The following is a 21,835-nucleotide window of genomic DNA, read 5'->3' on the forward strand; positions in this document are numbered from 1 at the left end:
TGGCGACAATGCGATAATACGATGACGACAGTACGATAATGCGATAATACGATGCGATAGTACGATGCGATAGTACGATGGCGACGATGCGATAATACGATGACGACAGTACGATAACGCGATAGTACGATGCGATAATACGATGACGACAGTGCGACAATACGATGACGACAGTGCGACAATACAATGGCGACAATGCGATAGTACGATGGCGACAATGCGACAATGCGAAAGAGCGATATTACGATGACGACAGTGCGACAATACGATGGCGACAGTGCGATAGTACGAAAGCGACAATGCGATAATACGATGACGACAGTACGATAACGCGATAGTAAACTGGCGACAATGCGATGATACGATGGCGACAGTACGATATGACTGTATGCCATCGTACTATTGCGTTATCGTTCAATCGCACTGTCGCCATCGTATTGTCGCACTGTCGCATTGTCGTCATCGTACTGTCGCATTGTCGTCTATCGTCTTCCGGTAAACATGCGCACATCGTATTTTTTCCTAGATGGAGCCACTTTTAAAATTATTTACAGTTCGGTATACCTTATATCAATACCCATTCTATAACTTAATAAGAATTCGATTTCATTATAACTGTAAACTATTTCAAAGTACATCCTTATAAAGTCATCTATTTTGTTTTTGCAATAAGACTAGTTTTTGTACCGGAAGGCGATAGTCTACAATGCGATAGTAGATGGCGACAATGCGACATTGCGATAGTGCGATAATACGATGACGACAGTGCGACAATACGATGGCGACAGTGCGATAGTACGATGACGACGATGCGACAGTACGATGACGACAATGCGACAGTGCGACAATGCAATGGCGACCGTGCGAAAGTAAGATGGCGGCAATGCGATAATACGATGACGACAGTACGATAACTAATGCATTGTCGCCATCGTACTATTGCGTTGTCGCATTGTCGCCATCGCACTATCGCATTGTCGCCATCGTTCTATCGCATTGTCGCCATCGTACTATCGCACTATCGCATTGTCGCCCTTTGGATTTTAATGTGTAACCACGATGGGCCTAACGTTATTCCGTAATAAACAAAGTAATAAAGCAACGCACCTTGGTTGTTATAAATAGAGGTTAAAGCTTTGTAATCGGTACGTAATAAAGCAACGAACCTTTGTTGATATAAATAGAGGTTAAAGCTTTAAAATCGGTACGTAATAAAGCAACGAACCTTTGTTGTTATAAATAGAGGTTAAAGCTTTATAATCGGTACGATTGGTATGTTTTACTCGAGGAAATTTAAATTGGGATCTATGCGGGTGGGGGCTATAAGCGTATACGTATAGGGCATGTTTATTTAATACACGTGGTGTCGATTGGTTGAGACTTTGGTCTGCTTATTTGATGTTTTATATCTACCAACAAACAATATCTATTACTCTTGAAAGAGTGCATACAGATATAAACTGTATCAAGTTTATCAGTGTTTGTTGAGATCATGGTCACTTAACGTCTACCGGTAATTGCTCAATCAGAATGCAATAGTAGCATTTTAAGTAGTTTACGTCATCAACGATACGACCACCACCGTTTGGAGAAAGTTTTAATTATGAAAGCGAATTATTTAATTTATTTTATTGCAAAACAACATTCCTAAAGTTATTCAAATAACTAAATGGAGCTATTAAAATTATATTAAAGAGTTGCGCACTGCGGTATGTCATAAAAACACTTATAGTTTACACCAATAATTCAATATATTTAAATTACATTTGACTCAACATTTATTGTATTGTCATGTATACATCTATATTTTAAGGTGTGAAGGTTCTTCGAAAAAGTGGCAAAAAAAACGGCTTCATGTCAGTTATGCTCTGCAACCATTTTTATTACAAGTACTGTTGTAAGCGATGCAATCAAACAAATAATTAATGAACATTTTTAATTTGCTTTTTGCTTATTCATATGCTTTTATGCTAGAATACTAAATGCTTAATCAAATATACATTTGCACATTATTAAACTAGATAAATTTTGTATAATACATTTAATATATCACGAACATGATATGGCCCAGAATGTAACCAATGTAAGAAACCATACATAACTTTTGTTTTTGATGAGAGAATATGTGCGAAAAATATGACATTTTTGAAAGTACAGTATACTGAACTATTGTAACGTGTTGGGGAAGGGGGTATTTGACCTTAAGGAACCGTTGGAAAACAACACTGAAAACATGTCTAAGCATGAAATAGGCACAAGCACTTAACACCTTTTTTGAAATGATGCCACAAATCCATCAAACCAGAAAGTTTGCGTTAAAATAAGTAAGCGTGATTGAATAAAAGTCAAACCATGGCAAATTTACGGTCTGTGTGCATATGCCATCGCCGACCCTCTCTTAAAACCCCATTACTACACAAAAACAACGAACATTTCGCACGATATTTCGTAAAATAAAGTTAACCAATTAAAAATCAGTGTTCCTTATGGCAAGTGCCGAAATTTTAACGTCATATGTGGTCTGGTAACATAGATGTTTCTAGATCCAAAATGCTCGTTTCTATATTTTGTTTGCATATGTAATTCCATTTTAATTTCCCGCAAAGATGTCTATTCATACGACACATCAACACTAACATGTATGTATGTATGTATGGCCGGCAAATGTGAGCCTGCAGGAGAAGCTGTACGGATGGATAGAGGCTCTAAAGAAGACCACCAGTTGCATACTTGCCTCGGTTCAGTGTCGGATTACTCCGGTGGAGGTCCATAGGCAGTGAAATATTGGGGTCCATGCGGCCTTACCCCAGGTCCATAGTCGGCCGAGTTCCTACAAGAACGTCAGTGCACAGTCGATTTCACTCGTTTCAATTATCCTACCAGTGCCATTTCTGACAAGACATAACATGTGTCAATGTACTTGTTTAGGTATAACATGTCATTATACTACCTATACGCCTAAATAAAAGTATTTAAGAAAACTGCAGTCTGTATATTTACGTATTTAACTATTTACCCAGAATTAAGATTAGACTAAGAAAGTATAGTACACAATTATTTTGTCACGGTCTCGTGGGGCCCCAACAAAGCAGGGTTGATATGCAGTTGCCTTCTCTGCCTTATGGGTAATCCGGGACTGCCTCCGGTTTCCAAGTGTAGCGGCTATCGAGAAGAAGAAAGAACAAGCTTAACACTAGGTGTACGAATAAGGTATTTTTCAACGTTTATTTATACTGAAACGTAGGTAGAGATCTTAACACATTTCATTGCGTAATTCGTTTGAATCCTTGAAAGGGAGATACCTACCAGCTATAAATTATCCCAATTTTGTAGGATTTGTCTCCATCGTGACATACACTACATGCGTGTAGCGGCGTTGAAGAGGAATTTTATAATCTAGGAGTTTGATCAAAATATTTATTCATATTTGTTTTGTTAAATAAATTCCTCGTATGACAATTGTTTGTGCAGTCCACACAGGCTTATTCGGGACGACACTTTCCGCCTAAACTGGATTTTCGCTAAGACGAGACATCATTCAAACGAAAAATTCCATAAAAGCGGTGTGTTATCCCATTACAAGACGTCCTGATGATTCGGTGATCTTTTCTGGCATTCCAAAGTATCTAAGTAGTCTCCAGAGGGACCTGGCATAGCCGGTCAATGCTATCGAAACGCATTCTCATAGTCGATGAAGTAAACGAAGACGGGTAATTTCCACTCAGGGTTGGATTTTTTTTTCAAGAATGTTGCTTAGAGATGCGATCTGATCCGTGCACGATCACTCCTTTCGGACGCCGGCTTCTTGGTCCTGGCGATGCGGGTCTACAGCGTCTTTCATTCGATTTAGCAGGATGCGTTTAAGCACCTTTTATGAGATGTACGACAGCATAATCCCTTCGGTAGTTTGAGCAGGAACTGAAGTCGCCTTTCTCGAGGAGCTGGATGAAGAGCGAGAAGAGTAGCTCCAAACTGATCTTGACGTCAGCCTTTAGCACGTTTGCCGGTACGTTGTCAGATCCCGCAAACTTGCTGTTCTTCAAAAGCTTGATCTTCCTGCGGATCTCATTCTTCGTGGGTATGCAGCACTTGATTGGCAGTATCATCCAGTATGACAATTGTTGATAAATGTTTGTTTACCCAAATCTGTGATAAGTTGTGATAGAGAAAGGACCATAACTCTGGGTTTTTGGTTATTGTTGGATAGTGCACTGCAATGTGACCCTTTTGTGGTTGTAACTGTCATAAAGTGGCCTGTTGCTATCATGGTCATTAGACGCATTTTTGCGTGGAACTGTGATCTCTAGCTGCTCCGTATATATCGCGATCATACTTGTTTTATGTTTCAGAATTATTTACGGGGATGGATATATTTAATAACTAGCAATTGTTACGGTTTTAAACAACAAGTACTTACGTGCAAATATAAGGGACACTTCAGATAAAATTGCACAGATAACTTACTCATGTGTTATATTTCTTAAACTCCATAGGAATGACATGAACAAATAAGGGCGAATGATACGCAACATTCATATACGAACGAGGGAGAAAGTTCCTGAATACAATGTCAACGTAATTATGGTAATTTTGACGATAATTTTTCTCGACTTATCATCATCCAAGTTATTATTATATGTTTAAGTTTTTATAAATACAATTTCATTTTCTTTCAAAATCTAGGCGGAGGGATATTGTTTTGGTGTTGTATTTCCGTCCGTCAGTCCGTTTGTCACAAACTTTTCAAGGCTATATCTCAGAAACTATATACATTTCCAACTTGAACCTTCGTGGGTGTATAGATAAAAATGAGGGGAAGTTCAATGAACAAAAACCACAACCATGCACTTTCTAAAATAAGAGTTATATAATATACAATATTTAATCATGACACGTCATGGGTTTATAGATATCATTTAGCAGAATGGCAATGCATACAAACAATCACCAAACACTTTGTTATTTTACAAATATTACATTGTGTTACTACAAATAGTAACAAAATGACGTCGCGAGCGGGCCGTTATTCGTATCTAGCGGCTGATATAAATTATATTGGCCCGCAGGGCCGATTTTTTTTATATCAGAAAAGAATCGGATCGCGCGACGTCAACTGAACAAACTGGCGACCGTATTCAGTCTTTTCCAACGGTGATTAATAAAATTAAGCCACAAATTGTCGGAATAAAAAAAAAGATAATTAAACGTATTAGAATGATTAAAAAAGTATCGATTGCATCTAAGACTGTACTGTTGATTCGATTGATGACACTATTTGAGCTTTAAGTTTAACAGGAGTCATCCGACATCAAAATTTAATAAACGACAATCTTACCTCGATGACAATTTTAATCCAATGCTTATAATAATAAAATTACAACGATATGCACTTCCATTTTCGGTTTTTTCCACCCATTTATCTTAATCTATTTCAAACTACACTTTTAAAACGTTTTACAAAATCGAATGACTGCTCGGAGTGATTTATTTTATTCCTCTTGAACTTTAAGTTTTCTATTATACATTACAAAACACAAACCGAAATACGTTTTTGATTCGTTCGATGCTTTTTTAAAATAAATTTTATACTATTAAATAAAACAGCGTTCGAATTATTGTCCCTAAAATCAAGAGTGTCTAGCTTAAAGCAGTGTGTTTCGTCACATAAATAACGTCACACGAGATACGTCATAAATGTCGTAATCAGTTGAATGAAAATAAAAGTACGTTTCGAACTTGTGTTAAAAAGTATTAATGTTCCACTAAAATCAGAATTTGGGTGAATGACCGTATACCTTTTTTCATTAAATATACCCAAACAGGTCATGTAACGCATCTTATCTAGCCCGGCTCGGCAAGTAATATTGCTGAAATGTGGAGAATCCATTGCCTGTGATTAATATTTGTTTTCAGTCATTTTGATTTTTTTTATATTTTTAACACCCCCCCCCCCCCCGCGTTACGAAGTAGAGGAGGTATACTGGAATCACAATGGACATCTTTCCGCCTGTCTCTCCATGGACACAAACATGTTAGCAGGCGTTCTACTACACTTTTACACGTACACCATTCGCACTTGCAGGCATGGTTGTGTATTCGCGATTCGTATCGTCGTATGTAAAAAATTGCAAAATATATGTCCGTTTGTTTACTTACATCTGAAGGCCCAAATGTTTAATATTTTGTATGTAAAATCATTATTGTTATCTACAAACATTGTTAAAAAAATGTCCCTGGGGTAAAAACTCGCAAAGACCGAGTGTCCCATCGTTCAATGCTACACCTTGCTACATATAACTGCATGCGGCATAAAGGGGTATTTGTCACTATTGTGACAAGTTCTAGTTTATATTGTGCATGGTTTTCTCTCGTGTTTTTCAGGGGTCACATCCCAAACTATGTTCACTTCGACATCTTCAAATGAGTTACGAGCACCCCCGAGATCCTGTTCAATCTCCCGGACACAAACTGCTTTACGGACTGCATCCAGAGTCTAGGGGTGTGGCCTGACACCCACGTTGTCGCCTACGACCGCTTGGGACCCATTTCAGCCTACAGGGCGTGGTGGATGCTCCGGTGCGTATATCAAGTGAACATTGCGTCGCTTTTGTGAGAAAACAGGGCATAATGCGTGTGCGTAAAGTGTCATCCTAGATTAGCTTGTGCAGTCCGCACAGGCTAGTCAGGGACGACACTTTCCGCCTAAATTGGATTTTTGCTAAGAAGAGACTTCATTTATTCGCAAAATGTCACACAAGCGGAAAGTGTCGTCCCTGATTAGCCTGTGCGGACTGCGCACTTTACGCAAATGCATTATGCCCAGGTTTCTCAGAACACGACACCATTACCTCCTCTTTTAAAGTGACGTGCATAGCTATTGTTACTATCATTTTGACCTCCTCCCGTTATTTTTTTGTTTAATGATTTTGTTCAATAGAATTTCATTAGTCCACCATAAGCTTTGTTGCGCACTATTTTCTTTAATATCTTTTCACTCAAATGAACGGAACGTTATTAGCTGTTCAGGCACAACAAGATTTCGGTCCTGGACGGCGGGTTTCGAAAGTGAACGAAAGACGGCCATGACGTCACAACAGAGGTGCCAGACGTTAAGTTAATGTAGAACAACGAATAAACAAGGTTTGTAGTCTTGGGATAATATAACAAAAACATTTTTCACCAGCGCCGTCATTTGATTTGTGCGAAACTACTTATGAGACTTAATCTTTATTTAATAATTTAAATTGCTTAAATTTTACGCACTTTGTTCATACGTTCGATGAATGTTTGCAGAAACGTTCATCACAAGTACTTACATAAAGTAATCGAATGGACCTTTCAGCGCTCTGATTCTGTTGCGAAACTCAACAAGAACTACCTTCGCACATTCGATGACGTGTTGACGAGCCTGAAATCGCACCGAGAACAGATGGTTGATTCCAGGATGGTCAACCATCCGTCAATCATCGATGGTACATGTATGTACGGGTTGCTTCCCTTATAAGACTGTTATGTTAATATGAATAATCTCTGCTTTACGTCTTCAGTAGAACAGCATCATTACACCACTAAATTAAGATGTCTGCGTATTGAATATAGATATTAGTAACTTCACACAGACTGTTGCAAATACAGGCTTTATTAGAGCAGCTGCACCGTGCATATTTATATTGTCTCCCTTTTACTACTTAATGTCACCATGATTTACCTCTCTTATACTGCTGCAAGGAAGATTCAATTTCCTTCCATGATTCACAAGCAATATAGGTATGAAATGTTTCCCTGATATGGCTGCAATTTAGATCCGAATTTCCTCGTTTATGTCTGCAACACAGTTGCGAATTACTTTCCTATTGTCCGAAGTAAAAGAACGGATAACCTCCTGTTGTAAATATGTAATGAATAACGTATGGTATAGAACATGTATCTAGACTTTCTCTCTGATAACTATTACGACATAGGAACTAGATACAATTCCTTTTTTAATGTTTTAATTTATGCAGAATTGTTTTCTTTGTTAGGCTACAGTCATAACCCAAACGTTCCCTTTTTGAAATTAAATACACATCTTAAAACATTTAATTGACTCACGTGTCTTCATTCAGAAGATAAAACATTAACATATTTCAACCCGGTACCTGTTTCCGAGGTTCATATGCGGCTCTTATGCTCTCTAACACATAGGGTGTCTGGATTGAATACAGACGCAAAGCTCCAGAACATCTCAAGTGCAGACCAGTTCGGAAAAAGGAACGATTCCCTGTCACATTCTCGCGTTATTTTACCTAGTCAGAACTGAACATTTTTCTGTTATTTATTATGTCTGTATCTAACTGTTTGTCAAAAAGGGATATATAACATTGAACACGTGTATGATCTTTCACACATTTGTGAAGAATGCTGTCTAATTTGTCCCGAGGTTTAAGTGTTAATGATGTGTTTGGTCTAAAACGGGGTATGGGTGCCACAAGTGTTTGCCTAGACTGAGACTGAGGCATACATTTTGAATCGTGACAAAAACTAGGCAGGTATGATTGCTCTAATCAGCACAGCATTAACAAAAAGGGGATGCTACGTCGGTTTGTCTACAGGGGATGTAGACGTTGATATTGTAAAAGCAACAGCGGAACGATCTCGTCATAGAATACAACGTTATTGGCGATGATACAGATTTGCTCATCTGGCTCCTGCATTACTCCGAAACGGAAAATACGACCATCTACTTCAGCTGTTATGTAAACAAACAGTCAAACAAACACAAAGTATATACAAATATTCATGTTTTGATAGACATTTTGTGCAATGAGTTGCTCTTTGTTCATGCTTACCTATGCTGTAAATCAAATTCCTTTTTCGTATTTTCGGCATCGAAAAAGTCATTTGTTCGGAAATTAGTAAAACCTCTTCCTACCATGAAGTCACGTGCTAGTGCATTCCTGCTTATCAAACGAGTCTCAAAAAGACATATTAAATCTTGGCAAATGCTTGAGGGTTGATCTGTTTGGTGGCAAGTCCAATGATTCCTTATAATCACTGCGCCATAACATGTTAACACAGAAAGTGGCTACTGCCGTAACAATCGTCCCTTCTGAGTGACTTCCCCAACATCAAATGCCACAGTATTCCATAGCCAACGTGTATACATCAAATCATTGTATTGATGGGGATGGCAAATAATATAAAAATGAACTTAATTGGGATGGAAACAGGATAACGACAAAATACTTCAATCATGACCGAAAATAAGGCTGAACTTGAAGATCAAGTGAAAATCAACCATTGTAACTTTTCTGTAGGATGTGAATCCTCTCGATGCAGCTGCAGACACTATGGACTCCCCTGCACTCCCTGCACTGCTGAATGTAGCCCTTTCCAAACTGAAAACTCCAAACAATTCACAAAAGTTCGTTATTGAGGAGGAGGAGGACTACAATTTGAGGCTCTGAGATACATGTTATGGACACAGTTGATTGCATATCAAGTGGTAGTTGGCAGCTGAATGTCATCAATTGGATTTCATGTTTATTTAACTGCTTAGTGACACCAACAATTCAAATTCTTCAAGTCTTCTAAATCAATGCTTCTGACGAAACAATCATTACGTCTGAGTGAAAAAGATATGGACATGTGATCCATCGTATTGTGTCAATGGGCTTTTTTCGCGCCATGTTGGATTTCTGTGTAACATAATATATTTATATTATGTGTGATGGTCTAAATGTATTATTTGCCTCCAAATCCTAATTGCAGACTCATCAAATTTGAGTGGATATTTGCATATGATCATTATCCCCACGCTTTTTGAAAAAAAAGGTGGGGATATTGTGGTTATCTCCGCCGTCCGTCCGTCCGTCCGTCCGTCCGTCTGTCCGTCCGTCCTGGCCACTATCTCCTCCTACACTAAAAGCACTAGAACCTTGAAACTTACACACATGGTAGCTATGAGCATATGTGCGACCCTGCACTATTTGGAATTTTGATCTGACCCCTGGGTCAAAAGTTATAGCGGTTGGGGTGGGGCCGCGTCAGAAATTATCACTCATTTTTTTAGGTTATTTTACATTTACTTCTTTATTTCTACACCGATTCACTTCAAATTGATACTGGACCTCTCTTATGACAACACGGTCAATCTCAACCATGCATGGTCCCATTCCCAACCCTGGGGCGCCCCGCCCACATAGGCCACACCCACCAAAAATTTCCATTTACTATAATTTTTTCATTTCTACACGGATTCACTTCAAATTGATACTGAACTTTTGTTATGACATTAGGGTCAATCTCAACTATGCATGGCCCCAATCCCAACCCTGGGGTGCCCGCCCACATAGGCCACACCAACCAAAAAATTCCATTTACTATAATTTTTTCATTTCTACACGGATTCACTTCAAATTGATTCTGAACTTCTCTTATGACATTAGGGTCAATCTCAACTATGCATGGCCCCATAACCAACCCTGGGGCCCCGCCCACATAGACCACACCCACCCAAAATTGCCTTTACTATAATTTCTTCATTTCTACACCGATTCACTTTAAATTGATATTGAACTTCTCTTATGACAATACAGTCAATCTCAACTATGCATGGCCCCATTACCAACCCTGGGGCGCCCCGCCCACATAGACCACACCCACCCAAAATTGCCTTTTACTATAATTTCTTCATTTCTACACCGATTCACTTCAAATTGATACTGAACCTCTCTTATGACAATACGGTCAATCTCAACTATGCATGGCCCCATTACCAACCCTGGGGCCCCGCCCACATAGACCACACCCGCCCAAAATTGCCTTTTACTATAATTACTTCATTTCTACACCGATTCACTTCAAATTGATACTGAACTTCTCTTATGACAATACGGTCAATCTCAACTATGCATGGCACAATTACCAACCCTGGGGCGCCCTGCCCACATATGTCACACCCACCCAAAATTGCCTTTTACTATAACTTCTTCATTTCTACACCAATTCACTTCTAATTGATGATGAACTTCTCTTATGACAATACGGTCAATCTCAGCTATGCATGGCCCCATTACCAACCCTGGGGCACACCTAGGTCAAACATTCGGCGTGGGGATACGCGTCGGCCTCTGCCGCGCCATTTCTAGTTAATAGGTTTCGTTGGTCATTTTGGCGGCCATCTTGAAAAAAACCCAAACCTTTCCGAAGGTCCGATTACGTAAGACTTTTGATATACATGTATTATAAAGGACCTTCTTACCCTATCAGGATCAATTAAAATACCCTTTGTTTCAATTTGTTTGGGGTCAAAGTGAATATTTATCTGCCTACTGATTATACATTTGACTTCTAGAATTATAACAAGTTGTTACTTTTTCCAAATAAGGAAAAGACCATTCCCTGCCCCCCCTGGTTGCCATGTCTTTCCAAATGACCGCAACTATTTTCAAACTCATCTCAAGTACCATAAGAACAAATGTGTCTGCACTGTTAGACAATCTTTGGGGAATCCAGGCAAAGGACATTCTTAACCCAGCAAATATTATGGAGATAATTAACGATTACTCTTACATAATTAAAGCACGCTCAGCATATACAGTATACAGGACAAACGTCGTTCTCTGTTGAGAACCAATGGGAATTTCTCAGAGATGGCAGATTTCACACCCGTTGTATTGACCAGAAATCAATGAAAGACTGATAACTAGATAACGCAACAGACAGGCGATAGTGTACACAAAATTTAAGAGCCCGATGAACCTGTACATGAGCCCCCATCATCTTTTATTGCACGATAAGGCCGATTAGAGATACAATTCAGCTGAGTGGACAAATTACATGTATATATATGCTGATTGTGAGGTTGTGTTGCTATCGATCAATGCATAAAATATATATACAACATTTTGACACTAAAATAACTACGGTACTTTTGAGACAGCCCACGAGGATTACCCTGTAGTCCAATTTGTATGACCTACAAACTTTTATTTCAAAAATGTGTATGACCTCAGATTTAATGATTAGTGGGTATATTGTTTTTCGGCCTGTCTTTCTGTCTTCGCTATCCATTGTTGTCATGTTATTAATCTTCGCATAATAAGTCTGTCTGTCATTGTAGGAGTGTGTCTGTCCCAAAACTTTAACCTTGCTCATTAAATGAAAACTCTTGTGTTTATGTTCTTTAGACTTCACATGTGCATGCATCTCATTGAGATCTACAATCAAACATGGTTTGAGGTCACTATGTCAAAGGTCAAGGTCACTGTCACCTTTACATTCAAAATATAATCTTGTTTCTAAAGTAGAAACGGCTTCAAAGATCAGTAGAGGGCATTGTGTTTCACAAACACAGCTCTTGTTTTTTCTGTTTCATAATAACGCCCAAATTAATATTTCAGTAGGTAATAACAATTATTTTTTTCATGCGATTCCTTTTCAACAGAAACGCTCAGTCGAGTCGGAGACATCGAGACAAAGAAATTAGGATAAGATTCTTAAATGCATTTACTTGCTTCGTGATCCATTGTTGTCACGTTGTTATTCTTCTCGATATAAACCGGTTATGCAAATTAGCATAGTAATGCGATCAGCTTAACAACTGACCATGCATTAAATAGTATTATTGAGACTCATTAAACGAGAAATCCACAAACGATATTTTGGGGAAGAACTTAAACGCAAGTTTTTTAAATAAAGTCGCTTAACATTGCTTGACATTTTGATTTAACCATTTTGCAAAGTTCAGATGGTTATTATAAGCTTAAGTTATGAAAGAAAAATGTACATTTTATAAAAACAAATACAATAGTATTTATTGAATGCTTAAAGTAGGTGAAATAAACGTATTTTTGTATGTCCGTTTTGCTGTCGATACATACTTTTTTTTCGAAATAATTAGAATCTTTTGAAAATGTACCGAATTATTTATTTCTGAAACATTCCATTGATTCAGTTGATGTAGAACTTCATATCTTAATGATAACAATTGATACGACTTTTACAAAACTGTGACGAAGGATGTTATTCATATCTGTGTGGTATGAGAGATATTCTTATCTTAAATCATGCTTTGCTGTAAAAATATTTCTCTTGTACACCGAAAATATACATTTTAATGCCTATGCATACCATTAGTGTACACTACCCGTTGGAACAGAGACGCATGATGCATTCGTCTTTGAACTACGAACCGTATTTATACGAATTGCCCTTATAAAACATTGTTTTCTGAAATATATATAAAGCACTAAGTTCATAACTACTGTATCAGATGTTACAACTTATGTTATATTCGTGCATTTTCTGTCGACAAAAAGGAAACAATCGCTGTAAAGTCTTCTTTATTTGAACTGTGTCCTCGACCCCCAAATCTAATGTTATACACCCCTTTTAACATAACGACGCTCTGGTCACAATGGATATGCCGATAGCAGCCATGATCTCTATACAGATGGCAAATCGCACCGATGATAATTGATAAGCCAGGAGCTATCAACAGCAAGGTCAACAATGCCGACGACATGAAACATGTAGTTCACTTAGAAATATCTGAGTGGCAAAGTTGATATGATGTCTCAAAATTTCCTCTTAAGACGCCAAGTACTGGTTCTACACAGGCAACGGATTCGAGAGTGTCTATATAAATGATTATCTTTCTGTGTAATCGAGCTTAAATAAATAGATTTGAACTTATCGAGTGTTTTACATATTTCAAGGTATTGCAAATTTCAGGTTTTTCATTTATATTTGCATCAATTACGTTTCTCACTTGTTTAAACTACATATTTTCGCTAGTACGTGTTAAAGTTTTTAGTAATGCGTGCATTGTTTTCGTTCGGTCATAGAAAATTAACATCGACCTATTGTGTATATGCAAATGGGTCTTTATATTCAATGTTGCATTCATGCTGTTAAATACATAACATACTTTAAATAAAATGAAAATTGTATTTGGTATGTTTTCCTCACACCTACACTTATTCATAAATACTTCATCTAAACGAACGTTTTTCAAAGCGGTATTGCGTTCGTCTTATTTGATCGGCATTAAAAATGTATAAGGGCTGTTAAAATTTAAAACACCTTTTTCATTGCAGTTCGTCAATGTTTTTTGTTTACATATGTAAACATTCAAATACGTATTCATCTTAAGGTAAATTTAACCTGAAGGATCTAATCAAGAAGAGACACAAAACCGTTTGAGTGAGACATATGCAAGAATCGAAATAAAACAAAACACACACACTTTCTTTTTTTTATTGCTATTATGTCAAAGCTATTATACTACACATGCATATATATATATGTGAATATATTATATATCATGGCATCTTGAGGCTTTCATTAAAAATAGTATAATTGCGGCAATGTCTTTTAGCTGTATGCGTTTTCAAACGATTTTAAGAGGCATATAGACGGATTTCTATTCTATAGATTGACATAATTATAAATCTCGAAAAATGGCTATTCCCCTAATGATGCTTTTGTAGAAAACTAAGAAAGGTTATTACAAATACTTAAGAAGATTTTTTTTATACTCGGTTCTAGCAGCCAAAATTAAAATCCCGAATTCAATCCGCGACATTTAAAAAAAAACAACTTTTTAAACTATTGTGGCAAATGCGCTTTTAGGTACTTTATGTAAATGTCGTTCAAAGAAATTTAACGCTACTGCGTTTTTGTCACCGAACCAAAAGTATTGACTGAAGGTAATGAATAATTATACATATATTTTTAACTTAATCTGGGTATTGCCGTTATGTTCTCGTATGACGAATCGAATTTTTTTGTATCATGATTCGATTAAGTTTTCTAAAGCCTCAAAACACCATTTGTAAAACATCTTATAGTAATATTGTATAACTTATTTATGGGACATGCTCACAATTCATTTTATTTTCATCATTTATAGCCTTATCGTGGCAATTCAAAGGACTTTCATTAATTAATTAATACGCAATACGAGAAAAGCATAACGAGGGAGTTAAATAATGCTTCCTCTTTGAGATTACCTTTCGATTACTTTTCGGCTATGCCGACATAACAAACTTTAATTAAACAGCAGGAACAATAATAATCTCCATTGTGTCACGTTTGTTTTTTGAATTGTGCCCTCGTGGCAATCTGCGAATATGTCCCTTAAAAAACTAACAAAAATACGCGACTAAAACTACAATACATTACTAGAAAACAGTTATGTGTTTTGAGTCTTTAGGTATCTATTCTTTAACCATCGGATTATAACACATACCATTTCACATTCAACATGTGGTTAAGCCTTCGTTTGCTCATTACACAAAACACATGCGTATGAGTAATTTGGCAAATTAATCTGGAATATACGCATACGAACATATCTGACGTTCATATCTGCGAATGATGAAGCTCGATTACCGGTCTGACGTTTATTTATACCTGAAGACTCAACACTTTGTTCCAATACAAAATACATTTAAACACATATTGATCAATCGAAATGCTCTATATATAATCATACAATTACAGCCAAACCAATGTCCATAGTTGTTTGCGTACACGTGAAACAGATTAAAACAAATTGGACGTAATTGTTGTTGAATTTTTGAATTAATGATGTTTTGTTATCATATTTAACATAAATAAGTATCACGTTTAACTGTTTTCCAAAACAGACCTCTTATGTTTATAAATAAAAAAATTACTTGCACTATGGTTTGCTGATAAACACTTCAAAAGCAAAATTTTTTTATAATAACAACTATACGATAAAAAACACAATATTAAGTATATAATACTACTATTAATAATAATAAGACGAAGAATACAAATCTTTACAGTGTCTGCGTATTTCATTGCAATCACACACGGGACGTTTTAAATCTATTAAGCTAGATGGTTTTAAGAGTTTTTATACGGACAGATGGCCTTAAAGAACGTTCATATGTGCATATGCATTATTTTCGTATGAACTTAATGACCCGCTTGCACATCTTGAACACAAAGCAGAGGTAAATGCTCAATACATATCCTCTGTTCGTAACACGAGAGTGATACGTTTCAAATGTATTAAGCAAACAGTATAATATACAACTTATACAATTCCTTTTACAATTCCACTCGCATCAAGTCCGTAAAGCAAATGACTGTATATAACAACGTCAATCAAATTCTCATTGTCCGTTCATATTTTTGGCCGACTATGACAATACTGACATTTGATTTATCCACCTCTTAATGCGATGTATAATAAACTACAATGTTATTGCATATTAAGATCTGACGTAAAACACGTGTCATATTATTTCAAGTACAATAAAGTAGGTCCGCATATGTGATTGCTTAGTCAAGACACGACAAAAAAATATAATAAAGTATATCAATCAAATTGTATACATTATTTATGAAATTAAAATTGCATCATTTAAAATACAATCACAATTCGTTTATTCAACTTACAAGAAGGAGTTATAAACACATAAACATACTACTACACCCAAGCGCAAATTAATTGAGTGCGTCATTATCTGTAGTATATATTTATACTAAGCTAAGAAAAGAAATACGATGACTCAGTATAATAATTAAATGCAAATATGTCTCCTTCAGTAACATTTAGCATGTCAAGCAAAATTAGTAGACAGCAAAATAATCGTTAACTTTTAAAGATAGTACAATTTAGATTGCATGAATTGTATTTTGTATAATAGCAGTGTTATCAAATTATACAAACTTTATGTATTTAATTAACGAGTTGATAGACAAGTGTTTGCTATGTTGCAATTCAAAGTCAAATTAATTACAAAATACTTACAATATATGTGTGGTGAAATAGCATAAATATATTGACCAATACAATGTATTGGAAGAAAACATATTGGGTAATTGGGTATTGCATTTAGGTTAATGTTATGTGAGCCTTGATATTTGCAATTCTCCTACGTTTCTTCAAGTAATTCAAATGATTCGTGTTTAAAGCACAGAAGTGTCAAAGACATATGTGTATAATTACTTCTACAATCGTTAACTAGTTATTAGGTCTCTTCATTGTGTTCTTATGTTTGTTGCTACTAACACACATACATTTTCAACTTATCTGGAGCATCTCTGTTCTATTGTTCATCAATGCATTATGGTGTACGAATACACATCTACATTGCTTATGGTTAACACAGTTGAATGATCATACAACAATAGTTTGCATATAAATGACACACGTTATCATACAATTGCTCATATCATTATATATTCATAATAATATATACTACGTGAATACATTGGCTTGATAATACAAAAAAACGACATGCAATAAAATACAAAAAAACACTTAAGCGTGTATGAACTTGTTAATAATTTTGTCAAGTTGTAAGAACAAACTTAACACTAGCAAAATGGTAGTTTATTGTATTCATACCTAAATGACATCTGAAAAGATGCATGTAAATCTTAAAACATACTTTAGTAATCAATTAAAATATATTAATGTACATAATTAATAATATCTTACACATTAAAAATACAAATTACGTATGTCGCGTGTGAGTTTGCGGAAATATACAAACTCAAAGAAATGGAGCATATATCTGTTGATCTGTTTTATTAATGACGTAAGTATTTCACTGTATGTTGGTTGCAATGCGTTGATCAAGGAAAATGATAGACTTGGTCGTGACTGTTTTCGTAATCAGAATGTGTAAACAATCAAATACTACGTATATACTTAATTTTGTATGAACCTATCTAAAATAATACCTGGTCGTGCTTAATTAACTATTCATGTTACATAATATAGAAATAAAATATTATGCAAATGCATTACAATAACACACGTTACTTTATTTTTTTCATCGGATCTGGAGCACTACAATCGAAAGAAAAGCAAAACTAAAAGTCAATGTCATATTGGCACAGTATGAATACAATTATATGAAAGTTAAACAGTCTGTTTTGTAGGTTTGTAGGAAAAACTATATACACTTTATAAATTTCATTCAACGAAACATTGATTCATGAACTGTTTAGTCACACAGAAACTTATTATAGACAACGGAACTTACTTTCATTAATTGTTAGTTTCATTATGTGCAATTGTTTTCATTCAGTTGCTAACTAACTGCTTATCACATTACAATTTTTGAAAAAAACACACCAACGAATAAGCTTCCAAACTAAACATCTTAACAAACAACAATAAGGCATTCAAAAGGATACCTTCTTTAAAAGTCATACAATATGAAAATACAGGTACAAGTTAAAAAACACAAAAAACAATGATTTGCATAAAATATATCTGTTCATTAAAACTGTTATATGAATAACATTTACAGTGTATATGAAGAACATGCACCGCCATATGCAATTCAAGAATGCAAATTTTTAATATACTTTTATTTTCATCTGCTTCAAATGGATATTGTATGGTATAGTGAAAATAATGCTATATGCATTTCAAAGGGAGCACAACGACGAATTCGAGAATTTAAAGTAATGTCAAAATAGTATGGAGAAACACACTTACAGTTATGTGCATCAGGCGGACTTTGTTTGTTACAAGTTTTGTATGATTCAATCAAGCCCCAGTTTTTAAATTCATCAAACAGGTTAAAATGTTTATTTTAGTGTTGGGATTATTCGGCCCCTGCTTCTTAATGCCCGAAACAGGTAACAGAGTAGATGTTAGTATTGGTATTATTAGAATAAGTATTTGGGGCATAATAAACGCTGTTGTGCTATTGAAATGATGATTGTGTTGTTAAAACCATCTAATTCTACAGAATGTTGAATAAATGCATATTACTGCAATACTATGTGTGCCTAGATACAACGATCAAAGGACAAATAAACATTTACATGCTTATGAAATATGGAAATTTGTGTAAATAAAGGACTCCTAAACATATCAAAAGACGCACACACGTTATGAAGTAACAATAACAGGCAAACAATATCGACAGCGTTTAAAAAGTGTCAAAAAGGTAGTAAAACAACTGATCGCTATCATTGTATGCCATGAACATGAATATTTCTTTTAGGAAAATGTGCATTTGCAATGAAAAATCAGTTCATGTTTAAAATAATTATATTATCAGATAGTGTGAAATCAGTACCAAACACAGTCACCTAACACTCACATTCTTCCACTACCAACACTATACAACTTCACTGTGAAATGTACAACAATTATAAGATATACAAAGCATGCGTTAAGTGAGGTCTTTCTTTACATAATAAATTTTATCACGTTATAGTACAAATAAGTACAACATACACCATAAACTAAGATTCAGACAATGATACATGTGCACAGCCAATATCATGTACAATATACGTATACATTGACAAATGTGCCAGTAATAACGTGATTCGTCATATTATCACACACTATCTTTTGGCTAACAATTGTAACGAAGCTGTTGTTGTTAGTTTTTACCATTCTCTCTTGTCATTTGCACTCACACCAATCCGTATATACACTGCAAATACGCCATCGTATTATTGAATACATAATTGTTCACGATATGCTCCAGTAGATTCATATTAATTCACTTCAATAGTTCGTAGTTGTAGGACGTAATACATAATTCGGCAAAAACACTCACAATGGAATTGTGAATATATTAAAGCTATTCTATAGAACTAAAATAGGCATCGTTCATACAGACCCCTAGTGCTAGAACTCTCTTTTTCCAACTGGTCTAGATACAGTATTGTCAATTATGTATCGTGTTCACATAACGGCTCCTTTCCTTAATTCGCTTTATGTTCGCTGTCAGCCTGAAGACAAACACAATATATTTAACAAATAATATAATAGATGTGTTACATGCGTACTCAATTAAACTTCTAATGCAGCGCTATCTAATATCAAGCTTTTTTCAATGTATCAATCAATATATTAAAATCAATCGATTTGTAGTACAAACACATGCAGCGAAACTATTAATGAATTATACTAAGACAATTTTAATAAGCTTTGCTGAATGGGGAAACTTTTAGAAAACAAATACGCTTCATTTTTCAAATTGTTTGTCACTCTTAAACAATTCTGATCTTCGTGGCTGATCAATCGCAAATAATACAAAATACACGGAAGATCGTGTACATTTGCAACACATTATTTGAAATCCAGGATTAGTTATTATCGCTTGCGAACGTTTTATTTAAAAAAATGATAAAAATGTCCACATATTTTTCTCGGATAAATCTTAACCCTTCCTGTTTGTTTTATTTATTGTTAATATATTTTAAGTATGTATGTATTGACACCTCTATAATTTTACATGCATTTCGTGTGAGCATGAAAGTACAGTTAAAGCACATTATTCTGTCCTTATGTCGGATGGCTCCTAAACTGATAGTTCAACTGACATGTTGTGTTAAAATTCGTTTTTACATTTCGCTTATATAGTAACTCGTTGTGTATTTTGAAATATGTTATATTCATTAAATACAGAGGTAATAGTATAGCGCTTTTCACAAAAATAATTAATATAACATTCTATACCGCATTTGGTAGCTATGCCTACGATGGCATCGCCAAGTGTATTTTTCGGAACATTTGTTTCGACCTAACGAACCACTTGGATACATTTTAGAAAACCCCAAGGTTTGTTTAAATGCGTCATAAATAGGAACTTATTACATATCTTGTAGAATATACAACAATACCTTCTTCCTGTGCAGGTCCTGCATTTCGTTAAGCTGAGCCAGACTGAAACGTGAAAGGATGTCACATAAGTTAGCGTCTATGACACCACATACAGAATAAATATTATGTCGTTTTTTATGTCCCTATATGTTAAGTCTTAAAAAAAACATGTTTAAATACGATTTTCTTCTATGCCATGCCTTTGGACTATTCATTTTTTAAACGATTATTGCCGTTAACGGTCTGTACGAAAATAACGATTGTCGACCACACATGTTACATACACATTCAAATTAATTCTGACAAATATATAACTTTTAGAGTTTGACAATTGACAATATGCATGTAATATTTAATTAGATGGCATGTGTTAAACGAATATTTTATCATACCCAAACAATATATACAATTGTAATACAGGTTTATGTTTATGTAGAACATAATTATGTTTGCAATTACTTTTGTAGAATTCTTAAATAAGTAGTAATGTATGGCGTTGTATAAACGTTTTATTTTTCTATAATTGATCTTAATAATGACATTATTTAAAAATGTATGATGTGTTAGAATACGGTGTTTAATGTTTCAATAGTGATGCAATATTTAATGGTTAACTGATAGACACAACGAATATATATAACTGCACATAAAGTAACAGAAAATTCATACGTACACCTTGCGTCTAAACTCATCCTCCCCCTCAGCCTGCAATATCATATTACGGTTAAGAAACAAGTTTTCAAAATATAGTGACGTAGAAGTTAAGTCAAACATTCTTTGTGGAAATAGCCCGTTTTAAGATCCTTTTTAGGTTTAGAAAAATATACATTAAACACAAACATAATGCGAACAATTAATGACACTTTTGATGTATTTGTATTCATAAAACTATGACACCCCTTTAATAACGATTGACATTAAATAACACCACAAGCACCATCAGCGGCCTAAGTGCTTGTTTTTATGTTTAGTATTCACTAAAACTTCAATAGTATTGTCACCATATCTATATGAATGTGTAACCTAATAGTACTGATTAAATTGTAATTGCATATATACTGGCTTGTAAAGGGACTGCTATAGCGAAAGAACGGTATACCAACAAACACACGAATCAAAACAAAGCCCGTTGGGAATTTTTGCTCAAACAACTACGAAAAAGTAAAACACATGATGGAATTGACCATAAGGAGCAGGTGTATATTGCCCTTGCCAAGGTGAACATTC

General features: G+C 35.3%; 1 long non-coding RNA gene across 1 annotated transcript; it reads right to left on the reverse strand.

The window, feature by feature from the left end:
* Positions 1-18,226: 18,226 nt before the first annotated feature.
* LOC127839177 (uncharacterized) lies at positions 18,227-21,315 on the reverse strand. Its single transcript, XR_008030199.1, has 3 exons — positions 21,282-21,315; positions 20,629-20,671; positions 18,227-19,734 (listed from the first exon to the last, which is right to left on the reverse strand). It is a non-coding gene; the product is annotated as an uncharacterized LOC127839177 (long non-coding RNA).
* Positions 21,316-21,835: the final 520 nt, after the last annotated feature.

The sequence above is a fragment of the Dreissena polymorpha genome, chromosome 7 (genome assembly GCF_020536995.1).
Source record: "Dreissena polymorpha isolate Duluth1 chromosome 7, UMN_Dpol_1.0, whole genome shotgun sequence".
Classification (NCBI taxonomy): domain Eukaryota; kingdom Metazoa; phylum Mollusca; class Bivalvia; order Myida; family Dreissenidae; genus Dreissena; species Dreissena polymorpha.